Raw genomic sequence first — 12,774 nt, forward strand, 5'->3', positions numbered from 1 at the left:
TACAAATTCTGAATGAAATAGAATCTTTGGAGCACGACAAAGCAACTCTCTGCACTCCTATGTGGAGTGTGCATGACATGGAGCTGCCTCTTCCTGTGGGAACTGCTTTGACTTTTGTGCAATTACAACATAATCAAGGTGATCACCAGTGTAATTAAATACTAGGGATTTTGCTCTTTAGTGATGCTCTGATTAGTATAATCTTCTTGGTTGTTCTTGGGCAACTGGCCTTTCAGGATTTTCAGTGGTGTGCCTTCAAAGAGCCCTTTATATTTGTGGAAGGGTGCAGTCAGCCCTCCACAAGGTATGTTCTCCCTGGTCTGTGATAGTCTGGTGGCTTCACATAGATGTTCCCATCAGGCTTCTGAGAAATCTCAGGCTTGCAGGGAAGCCTCTAGGTTGCCCAGAGTCTGGGAAGCAGGGGATTTTTTCATAAGTGATCTAGGTTCCCATCTGTATTTGTGTGGCCAATCAGAGAGAAAAATCTTCCTCTTGCTTGTATAAGAATGGAGAAAACTTGAGCAAGCCCAAACGCACAGGATTTCCATGGCCCCGTGCAAACGAGAAGGAAGCACTCTTGGCAGAAAAGACAAAGCAGAGGATGCTACACATAAACAGTATTAGTGGTATTGAACCCAAAATACGCCCTGTTGATTCTGGGATGGGCTTTTAACAAAGCTTTGTCCTTGACCTCCAAAGGTCTTGTTGCCTGTTTGGACAATTGTCTTTCTATAAGAAGAAATGAAACACTTTTCCCTTTTTAAATTATTCACATAGATGCTCTGCCATTTCAAGCTCAATCTGCTTGTGTAAGGAGTGTGTAATCCTCTTTTTTTTGTTTCCATGGACTTGTGCTTTTAAAGTAATTTCAGAATTAAATATGATATGGAGTAATTCTTCAGCTCTGTGGGAAAGTGCATTAGATCATCAAGCCCACTTCCATGCTGAGTTTGTCCCTACAGAGAAGATATAAAAGATAAACTTATTTTACACTGAATGATAGCGAAAAGGCCAAGAAACTATTTTTCTCCTAGTTAAACCTGCAAAAAGCACTTTCATATCAAAGGCACTAACATGCAAGCACGGATTTCCATAATAATGTGAGAAAAAGAAAGGAAAAAGTAAGACAATTTTTACTCTTTGTACTTAAGAAGGATTGCATTAATCCCTTTTGTATATTTCAGCAGCTACAAACTGAAATGAAAACTATATCCAGAGGCAGATAATGTCCTTCTTCTCACAGGCAGAGAAGAGTAAGCTACATTTCTGGAGGATTGTTCTTTTTCCTAACTGGAGCACCTATTCAGTCCCAGCCAGGTAAGGCTGCTGTTTAAGGCCAGTTCCCCAGCTGATCTCTGTGGCAAAACCACTGAAGGACTTAGCAACAGTGACACAGACAGCCTGGCCTCCTCCCTTGGCTCCTGATTTCTGCTCCTTTGTCGGAGAGGAGTATTCAGATTTGCAGGGCAGTCCAGCCTCATGGTGCCACTTGCGGCCATGGCAAACCAGGGTCCTCCTTTGCAGGAAGAATCACAAAGGCAAAACAACTTGAATTTCTCTGGAGCTCTCCTAGAAATGTCACCTGGGACCCTGAAGAGGTCAAATTATAAACTAGCACTCCATTCAGAAAGGTGCAAGAAGCAGAGTGCAGATGTAAAAACCATGAGAAAGAAGGAAGGTTGGTGGAGGCAGAGGAAATACCCATCTTTCAAATGAATTGAAATAATCTAGATAATTCCCTGCAAGTACTACTGGATTTTTCCTTAACCCTTTGAAAATTCAGTTCAAAGTAAAAGAAGTTTCTAGGTAGGCTTTCCTCTCTCTGAAGATTCTGTCTCAGTTAAGAGCTCAGTCTGAGCAGCTCCAGTTGTGAGTTTCTTAAATTTCTAGTGTTTCCCTGTGTTGACCCTGTCAGGCCCATTGTAGTTGCCATATCGAGAGCACAGAAACAGTAAAAGCAAAAAATTCTCAACCAAGTTTTCTGAAACATACCATATTGTGAAGAGGCATCAAGCACCTCCTTTATGTGCTAACAAGTTATTAAAAAAAGAAAGCGCTCTGGTGGGAGCAGATAAAAATGACACTTTTTAACTCTCCTGCTTGTTACCACAGAGATTCCTGCATTTAAGGGGGACATCTGTTACAAAGGATGAAAAAAATATTTTGCTGTAAGCAAAGAACAGTCTGGGAAAAAACTATGTCTCAAAATCTAAACCCAAACTTTATTTAAATTGTACCTCACCAAAAAATAACAGCCAGTATTAGTAAAACAAATTAGATTCCAATTGACAATAATTAGATCAGAACAAGTCCAACAAGGGAAGTAAAAAATGCAGCATTTACAGCTGATAGAACAGGTTTAAGCTGCTTGAAGGAAGCAGGGAAATGATCAGCCAGCTTGGGAGTGTGATTTCCTTTGCAAATAATTTCTAGGCTGAGATGTGACCAGTGCTTTGTGTTCTGCCAAAGGCAGTAGCCAGAGGCAGCAGAAAAAATTTTAACAACTAGCCAGGAGCAGAATAAAAAAAAATTAACAAGTAAGCTAATTAGCAGATGCTATCAAGACAGAGTGAGAAGATGTGATTAAAGACATCTTTAAGCCACTTCCAGGCCTCTCCCTTTTGGAGTAGTGGTGAGGAATGCATGGGTGGTTTCATTATGTCCTCACCATGGGCAGCCAACTCCCAGTCAAAACTGACTTCAAACCTTCACATTTTCCAGGAGACTGAGCAGACGAGGATGTTCTTTTCCTCTCCCATCCTCGCCTCATGCCTGCTCTACAAAGGAACAGAGAGGCTCGCGAAGGCTGTGACACAGCTGACGTGCTAATACTTAGATTTTGAGAGAAGCTGCTTGTGTAGGATGTACTTTACCTTCTGTCTCTTGCAGATTACATTCCCTTTGTCTTATTAACAATTTCTGTTAGCTTATGCTGAGCATTCAATGAAACTCTCAAAAAGTTGCGTACGTCCCATAGTACAAGCACAGGTGGAAAAACATGACTATGGCAGAGTCCTACAGCACACTGAGGGCAAAATTTGAAATAGAGCTGAGCTCACCCAGCTCCCAGCCTTGTCCTCTGACTGCAGAGGCTTCAGCCCCAAAATTACATAGGCGTGTTTTGAATGAGAGGCAACTCCTGACCCTTGGAGGGAAACCCAAAAGGGGGCTCAGAAAGAAAAGTATAAGGAACAGTGTTCCATGCAAGGAGACTTAACCTAGAGGGCAGTCAGATTCTGTCAGACAGATCAGTTTGGTTTAATGCATTTAAGCTTGCTGTCACAACAAAGCCCAAAGCCTTTATCCTAGTCCACAGTTTATAAGATGATGAACAATCCTTCTCTGGGAACCAGTAAATATGGTATTTCCCAGTTCTCAAGAACTGAACATTTTATAATACTGTAGACAGAAGGTAGTATCTATTATTCATGTGTCATTTTATATGTGAGCATCCCATGCAAACATATCCAAACTCCTTCTTTATTATATGCTGGCATTGAAAATGGAAATAAAAATGCTACCTGGTCAAACTATTCAAATGCAAGAGATAGTGACTAACCAACATTTTCATGTTAGAAACACATGATCATGAAGAATTTTACTGCTGTTGGTACAAGTACTTAGGAGACTTTCTAACCATACTGTACACATATATTTGGTTTTTAAAAATAACAGTAATTAAAAATAATTCAATAATAAATGTGACATGTTTTGTAGCTGATGAGCTAGCATTGCAGGGAAATGTTTTTTCCTGTTTTTTTTTCTATGTCATGTGAATTAAATTCTCATTGTTAACTATATTAGATTAACATTTTGGGGTGTGTCTTTTTTATAAGAAAAAAGAGAGGAAACAGTGCTGGCACAATGATGGCTATCCTCAGAGGTAAAACACATGCAGAACAAATTGACCAAGGTAAGAACTGCAGATTAGCAGAGGAAAGTGTGCTTCTGGTGATAATCAAGTGTATTTGTTTAATAACAATACTTGCCACTATTACAATAAAGATCTGAAGTTTTGAAGTGCTCATTTCCTCCCTGTACTGTTTGCCACTTTAGAAGGTGTGGATAGTGTTGAGAACAAAGATAAGAGTGATCACAGAGATTGAAGGAGAACTTCTCAGGCAGGGAACCCAGTTGTGGTGAGTGGGACCAGTAGATGAGCAGGACACCATGGGAAGCAGCTCTGGGAGGACATGATAGGCAGCAGCACTGGTAGGACTTCTGTGGTGAGATTACAGGCAGAGGCTCACCAACTCGCTTAACAGGTTAATTTGTTGACACATTGCCCAAGGTGTTGCATAGGTGATCTTTTTGGTGAGATATCAAGGTGGTTTTCCATCAGCTTGCCAGAATACTCAAGAAAGGGCACTCTGGAGATTCAGCTTTAAGAAGAAGGGTTTGGCCTACACAGAAAAGAGACTTCTGAAGCACATCCAGTGAATCAGAACCTTTGTACACCTATAAAGCCCACTCGTGATTCTGACCTCTAGCTACTATGTAACCAAGCACTACAATAGTCATAGCACACCTTCTGAAGCAATTCTTCCTACCTAAGAGTCTGAAAAAGAGGAATTTGATGCACAGGGAAGCTTTAGAGAGAACCAAAGTTCAGGACTTCCTGCATGTGCTGAGGCACTTGTGCTTCTTGAAGAATTTGACACACATTTGCCTCCCACCCCCAGCTTTCTCCCGGGGAGACCTGAAGGCATCCAGAGGTGGTAGCAACTTGTCACCCACCTTCAGCCTGGAAAAGAGAAGACTGAGGGAAAACTACATCACAGTCTACAACTTCCTCATGAGGAGGGGCAGGTACTGATCCTTTTTTTCTGGTGACCAGTGACAGGACTTCAGGGTATGGTGGGAGGCTGAGTCTGAGGGAGGTTTAGGTTGGATATCAGGAAAAGGTTCTTCACTCAGAGGGTAGTTGGGCACTGGAAAAGACTCCCCAGCACCAAGCATGACAGAGTCCAAGAAGCACTTGGACAGTGCTCTCAGGCACATGGTGTGATTCCCGGGGTTGTTCCATGCAGGGCCTGGAGCTGGACTTCGATGATTCCCGTGGGGTCCCTTCCAGCCCGGGATACTCCGTGATTCCACACACACCCTTCCCACGCATACCCCCGCTCCAGCCCTGAGCCAGCAGGGTGGTCTCCCCCACAAGCCCCCCCCCCCAGCGGACCCTTTCCCCTCAGCAGCCCCTCCTCCGGGCAGGGGCACACAGAGGGACCCGCGCCCCTTCTCCGCCCCCCCCTCCCCGCGGGGGGCCGGAGCCCCCGCGGTCACGTGGCCGCGCGGTGATGTTCCGCCCCCTCCCATCCCGCCCCATCCCGCCCCCGAGTGTCCCGGGGCGCCGCCGCTCCGCCCTTCGGCAGCGCCCGGATCGCTCCGTGCGCGGCTCCCGGGACACTCGCGCGGGCGTAGCGGGACGTGGCTGCTCCATGAGGTGAGAGCGCGGCTCGGCGGGAGGCGGCGGCGGGAAGACGAGGAGGAGGAGGAGGAGGAGGGTCCGTGCGCGCTCGGCGGCGGCGGGCGCTGTGAATGGGGCTTTGTGTGCGGCGCCCACCTGCTCCCGCCTCCGCCGCCCGGCGCGGGGGCTCCGCGGCCGCCGGGCGCTTCCCCCCGAGGAGCCCGAGCGGGGGAACCCCCCGCAGGGTGCAACAGGAGGGAACTTCTCCCTTCTCCCTGCCGGAGAGCCCCGTTTGGCCGGTGCGGGGGGAGCGGAGAGCAGCGCGGGGACGCAGCCCGTGAGTCACCGGCGCTTGGCTATTTCTTTTTATTTACTTCGTGGTTTTATGTTTTGTCTGGTTTTTTTTCCTTTCCTCTCAAGATGCGTGGCCGACAGTGACAACTGCCCTCGGGGCTGAGCGGTGGCACCGCCGGTCCCCCACCCTGCACCCCTGCCCGCCTCTCGGGGGTCTCCGTGGGTCCCTGAGCCCCGGGCGGAGCCGCCCCCGCCGCCCAGGGATGGGGGTCGCCGGTCCCTGGCAGCCGGGTCCGGCCGAGCCCCGGCAGTGCCGCTCCCGGGGCGCCCTGATGGGATTAAATCCGCTCCTGGGGGGGACTCTCAAATTCCTCGGTCCGGTCGGAAAGGGTGTCTCGGTGCTGTCCCCGGGGGCTTGGGGGGAGCCCGGAGAAGGGCTCCCCGCACCCCTCTGCCACCCCCGGCTCCTCACACCCCACGGGCACACGGAGGGGCTGCGCCTTCCCTTGGCAGCGCGGGCTTAAAGGATCCAGATTTTCTGTAGCTGCTAAAAAAAATTTAGGTAGTCTGCTTAAGGAATCGTATCGAGTTTAACCAGGAACCTGTGCTTCTAACTTCCCACAGGGCACGGGAAAGATTTTTCTCTAGCGCAGCGTTTGGCATCATGAGCCATCTACAGTCTGCTGTCGCCACTTGTGACATTCTTGACTTTATCCGTATGAAGAGAGTCATTAAATTCTGCCTTAACAACGTTTCAAGATCTCTGAAAAATTTTCCCGTTTGTTTCTATAGTGAATATAAATGTGCTTATTACAGAACTGATACAAAACGCTTCCACTCTAGTGCTACTTTGGTAGAAACTGTAGTCTCTTCTTTCCTTTTTTTCCCTTCTCCTTTATCCCCAGCATGTTGAAGATTAGTGTGCCTTATCTAAAAAAAAAAAAAATCAAACACTAAAAACTACATATACACCATTTTAGAAAGGTCTTGTGATGTCTGGGATTAACTAGGTGTAACTGAATTTAGTAAATATCTGTCAATGACCTGCTTGGTTCTTGTCTTGGGCCACTCATGCAAAGCTGTCAGTGAGATTTTATTTACTGATAGAAGAATCACATAACAGCCATATGAACGAGAGTGAAAGAGCATGTGAGTAGGACAACACTTGGTACGATCTCAGGGTTCTCGAGTTGGAGCCAAGCTCAGTGCCAAGAAGTCACTATGCAGTAGGAGACATCCATCCTTCCAGTCTCTAAAAATATTGGCCCTCTGCTATTCTCTTCCCTCTTCCATGAGTGTATCCGCTAGCAAAGCAATAAAATGCTGCCTCCTCCCCTCTGCTTCCATGAACCAAGAGATAGATAGATAACATCAAGTGGAGAGAAGACTAGGCAGGAGGCTGCTCATCTCATGAAGCGATGTAAGCATTTCACAAGAGGGTACACTGACTTACCTCATCTCTTTCTCTCTTTCTTTGTGCACTCTTTCTTCTCCACTTCTCTGCTGAGGACTTTGTCTTTTTTTGAGGGAGAAGCTGTGATTGGAGAAACATAAAAGCTAGTTCTTGTGTAAGATGTTGGTAATTTCTAAATCCTGCAACTATACCCTAATCACATTCCTTTTGGGAGCTGATTGTGGGCTAGTTCTTTTTGCACAGGGGGTAATGCTTGGAATAACTACAAAGAAAAAACCAAGGAAAACTAGAACAAATAAATTCAAAGCTTTGGTGTCTTACTTAATGGCAGACATAGTAGACTAAAAATTCCAAGGTGGAAGCATAGCAATCTGTATCATTTTCTGGGGTTATAGATTTGAGCAGTTGGCTCTCATGCTGGGTATATACTTGCATGTCTGAGAAGCCTCTTTACTTGCCAGCATTTTTTGGAGTTGCTTTCTAGGTGCATGTGAATGTGTGCAGGTGAAAGCTCTGCATTTGAGGTAGCTTGAGCCTTGTTTTCAGAGTTGTCAATCCTAGCTGTCATTTGGAGTCTCATTTGGAGAGTCATCTAATCATGCACTTTTAGGATACAGAGGAAGTAGTGCAAATAGCTACAATTCAGGTAATATATTAGAACAGAGGTTGTCACAGTCAGACTCTCAGAGACATAAGGAAGTTTGCCAAATTGTGGGAGCAACTAAAGCTCCCCTCTGGCACTTAGGACTAGCCACCAGCCCAGGTACTTGCCAAGGACTGCTGGAGTGGAAGGACACAGCAATGAAAGAAAGCATCCTTCCCTTGTGCTGAGGTCCAGGACAGGATGGCCGGTAATGCCTGGAAGGTGATGGTGGTAGTCAGTGTGCTGAACTTGAGGTGATCACCTCTGAAGGAGAGAGACTCATGGTTAGTGTATCTTCCTGGGAAGTTTTAGGTCTTGACTCAAGTCTTTCCTCTGCAGGCAGATCTTGCATTTAAGATGAATGCTGTAATAACTTGTATATATTTTCTAAAGCTGTCATAGCCATTCCTTGGTTTTGTGCCTGGAAGCCATTGCTAGTACTCAAAATATTGTAAACCAAGATGTGGTTTTTTTGGTTGGTTGGTTTTTCTATATATAGGGGAAATGGGTAAAGTGGAGGAAGAGCCAAGTTTGTTCAGTCATTACAATAGAAAAAAGAATTAGTATGCTGGTCTGCTTGTGGCTCTGTAACTTCGGTAGTTGAGGATGTTCCATTTCTTTACTCATAATTCTTGAGAGGTGGGGAACTACAGCTGGTTATTGCAGATGTCTGACTTCCCAAAGGCGCTTTGGAGCACCCTGAAATATCTCTGTGGAGTTTTGACACTCAAGTGCTTCCTGAGGACCTTTTTTACAATGACTTACCTGAATAACTCAAAGGGAGATCTGAAGATTCGTAAGTCTGTGAAGGCTAGGAGAAGTATCTTAAACACTACATCTTCCCCAATATTTGTGCAGCACCTAGTGCTGCTGCTATTAAATATGTTTCTAGAACCTGAAGAAAATGAGATAGACATCACTTGATTATCACTAATATCACAGAATAGCTGGGGTTGGAAGAGACCTCTGGAGATCATCTAGTCCAGCCACCCTGCTAAAGCAGGGTCAGCTAGAGCAGGTTGCACAGGATCATGACCAGACAGATTTTTAATATCTCCAGAAAAGGAGATTCCAAAGCCTCTTTGGGCAGCCAGTGCTCCGTCACCTTCAAAGTAAAGAAGTAAAGAAGGTCTTCCTCATATTCAGATGGAACTTCCTGTGTTTCATTATGTGCTTGTTGCCCCTTGTCCTTCACTGGATACCTCTGAAAAGAGTCTGGCCCCATCTTCTTGACACCCATCCTTAAGGTATTTATAAGCATTGATAAGATCCCCTCTCAGTTGTCTCTTCTCAGGCTAAACAAGCTGAACTCTCTCAGCCTCTCCTCTGAAAAGACGTGCTCCAGCCCCTTACATATCTGTAGCCTTCTGTTGGACCCTCTCCAGTAGTTCCTTGTCTTTTTTGCACTAGGAAGCCCAGAGCTGGACGCAGCACTCCAGATATGGCCTGAGCAGAGGAGGAGGATAACTTCCTTCAGTGTGCTGGCCACACTGTTCCTAATGCACCCCAGGATACCACCGGACTTCTTGTCCACAAGGACACACTGCTGGCTCATTGTTAACCTGTCTGCCAGGACTCCCAGGTCCTTCTCAGCCAAGCTGCTTTTCAGCAGGCAAACCCTTAACCTGTACTGGTCCATGAAGTTATTCCTCATAAGCTGCAGGACCCCACGCTTGCCTCTGTAGAACTTCACGAGGTTCCTCTCTGCCCCACTCTCTAGCCTGGACAGATCTTGTTGAATAGCAGCAGAGGTACCATTCCACAGATACTATCTACCAAGATGCCAGTGTTCATCTTGCTGATGTCCTGCTAGTTCACAGCATTGATAGTCTTCCAGAACAGAAAATATCTGAATTTCTAGTGCTTTTTATTGAAGGATGGAAACACATGCAGCTCTCCATTTTTAAGAAGTGTAAAAAAAACTCCATTTTCATCAGCTAAAATATTTTCTCTGCCCAAGAACTTGATAGCTGAATAGGGGAGCTGTGTTATCAGCGCAGTCCCTGAAGGTATTTCTGGACTACTTTCAGTAGAATACTCTTCCAAGGCACTTATGGGAGTGGGGCTTGTCAAGTGTCTTATTTAAATTGCTTTGATGTTCCCGTCTTTCTATCTCCAACCCTAATAGATGACTGCTCTGCCTTAGGCTATTTCAGTATATCTATAAAGTCATGGATATGTCTCTCCATAGAATTAACACTGCAACTGTACAGTCTGTTGTGCTTGTCGATTCTGAAGAACATGAAGTTGGATGGTTTATAACAGAATATTAGGAAAGGAGTAAGTATAAACAAGTGCTAGCTGCTGTTACCTATGTGGGTTTCTCATTGAAGAACTGACATTTCACTAGTGTGATTTTGCAGTGATTTTTCTTTTTTCTAGTTGTAGCTGGATGCTTCGAGTCTCATCCTGTTGAAGTAAGCATTGAACATGGAAAAATCTTCAGGACTGCAGCCTATCTTATGTATGACCAAACTAAAGGAGATGTCTCAAAATTGAGGGGCGTGCAAGAGGGGGCCTTTTTGTTTTAGAGACAGGGAAATTGAAAGCAGAGAAAGACAGTGGTATGTTCCAGTTCATGCAAGTCTTGTCTCTTTTGCTTGCTCTTCATTGAGCTGGGTGTGTGTTGACAGACATTTCCAGACAAAAGAACTGGAGTGAGAACAGAGCAAAGTTGTATGTAATGAGTGAATGACAAATTTGCCTGGACTTCGTTTGAGCTAGAATTTTGCCCAAAGTCCTGTCTAATATGCCAAGTAAACAGATCAGGGCAATGTCACATTTTGATTTTTCTCAAACCTTTTCCTGTAATTCGCTGTGTCTAAGGCCTTCTTGTTGCAAGCTTTCTTCTCGCTGTCAAGAAATGCATTTGAATACACTGTTTAACAAACTGCACGTACCCCCCACATCCACAGTCTTCCTTGTTGTCTGGGTTTGTGTTGGCTGTATGAAATCCACAGAGGCTGGTACTGCTTCAGCTGAATCCATTAAAATCCATTAAAATGAAATTTAACATTTGAAAATTCTGAATATCAAAAGGAAGTGTAAGGGTAGAGTTGCTGCAAAGCCTTCTGCGGGGAGGAGCAATAGCCGTAGATTTGTTAGTGTTGCAATATCTATGGAGCTCTAACTTTTGGGCTCAAATGCTTAAATTTGTACAGTTTAGCACATCCTTGCCAGTGATTTGTGAGCAGATAGTGGGATTGTACTAAGTTACCCAAGACCCTTGCTATCTCTGATGTCTGATTCTATTTAGAGTGGGATTAACTGTATATAAATCACTCCCACTCTTGTGTAGTGTTTGGGCTTCTCAGTGCATTTTTCAGTGTGTTTTCATTAGTAAGTAATAGTGGATTAACCAAGCCAAGAATTATTTGTCTTTATAGGTGACATTGAGTTTAAAAAATTCTGTTCTATTTGACTTTTCCTATGGTAGGGTGGGTTACTCAAGGTGGAAAAACCGAGCTGTGCTGATAAAGAGTGGGGAAATGTTCCTGTTGCTTTTGGTCACATCATACATGCTTTTCTGATTTGGCCTGAGAAGTGGAAGAATATGCTCAGCTGGATGGAAATAGGAAGGTAGTCAGAGGTGAAGTGTTCAGTGGTTATTTTTTTAGGACAGTGGGGTTGCTGCCTTTGTGTGGAAATCAAAGAGGCTGGGCAATGGGTAATGCCTCCAGGCAGTACTGTGGCTTTGGTAGGGCTAAGGAAGAGCTTAGGTTGGAGGATGTTCATAGCATTGAATGGTAGGTCAGAGGAGCTCAGGCACGTGAAGCACTTGCAAAGTGGGGTAGTGAAGGTGAGCAGCAGAAGGGATACATTAGTGTTGATGCCTCTGGCTGCACTGCAGTGCTGGCTGCTGCTAGGCTTGTGTTTCCCAGTCGAGCAGGGCTTGTGATTTACAAAGTGATCATCCAGAGAATAATGATGATGCTGTTCTTTGGGGGAAGACGCTTCTGGGGCCCCTTATTTTTCCCTGTGACTAGGTGTATTCACACAAAGGAGGTTTTAAGTGTCTAGCGTCAACAGGACTCTTTTGCATTCCAGACCCTTTTTTCATTTCCCCTTCCCCCCATGTATGTTACCAGTTCTGGCGTGGAGTCTGTAAATATTTTCTGTAACCTCTCATGGTTAAAAAAGTTTTTTGAAGTATTTTTGGGAGGGGAAGAGGAAATTAGTTGACAACATGAGTTGCGCTTTGCTCTGGAATTGCTTTGTGTGAGATGGAGGATTCTCAGGGTGTTCTGAAAGAGATGCAAGATTTTTGACACCTAAATTAATTGAATTCAACACTTATCAATCAGTAAAGAGTGACTCTCATTAGCATGACTCTCATTAATGGGATTTATATATGGTTGTACTGTAAACTTGTAGTTTTACTTAGTGAAACTACGGCTTTTCACTGTTGCATCACTGGATCTTTGGCTGTTCAAGGAGTTAATTGTAACATTGTTTGAAAGGCCTTACTCTGATTTTAATGCAATTTCATGAAAGGGAAAAAATATCAGTATTATTGTTTACTGTGGTTTCCACAAATCTCGCTGTAAATCAGTGGGGAAGATTATCCTAATCTGTTTCCTACGTTTAAACCTAAAGATTGTATTGTGTATTAAAACACAGTCACAGTGAAATTATTGAGGCCAAAGATTACCACCACTTCAATGTCTCTTGTTTGAACTAGATAGGTTTACCACCAACCTAAAGATGTTATTGTGGCTTGTATTCCTCAAGGCCATTTCTTAGCATTAAGCTACAGGCAGATGAGATGGAGGACTAGATATTTAATTTTGGATCTAATGGTTAAAAGCACATGATCGGCATTAGCTGTTGAGTATCCCTGGAGTTAAGCACTTTTCTGCTACTAACTTGCTGCAGCTATAAAAGGACAGCTCTTGGTATTTATTACCACATTTGTTCTGAAAGCAGAGAAATGCCACTATTAGTAGAGAATGCTTCTTGTTAGTACCTGTGATTCATTGCAGAAATACTGTTTTGAAGTGTCTTCATGCTCCCTAG

At 44.6% G+C, this 12,774-nt stretch overlaps 1 protein-coding gene across 3 annotated transcripts in view; it reads left to right on the forward strand.

The window, feature by feature from the left end:
- The first annotated feature begins 5,355 nt into the window (after window positions 1-5,355).
- The window catches only part of RAI14 (retinoic acid induced 14), an 88,834-nt gene continuing 81,415 nt past the window's right edge, over window positions 5,356-12,774 (forward strand). For 2 of the 3 annotated variants that reach the window (XM_027745667.2, XM_027745668.2), the window contains exon 1: window positions 5,356-5,443. The gene's annotated coding sequence lies outside the window, so the exon portion shown is untranslated. Of the gene's footprint in view, window positions 5,444-5,617; window positions 5,745-12,774 lie in introns of those variants that run through there. The other variant, XM_039390736.1, reaches the window with a different exon arrangement.

This window comes from Pipra filicauda, unplaced genomic scaffold, assembly GCF_003945595.2.
Source record: "Pipra filicauda isolate LSUMZ 115617 unplaced genomic scaffold, ASM394559v2 scaffold86_size2582843_pilon, whole genome shotgun sequence".
In the NCBI taxonomy this organism is placed as follows: Eukaryota; Metazoa; Chordata; class Aves; order Passeriformes; family Pipridae; genus Pipra; species Pipra filicauda.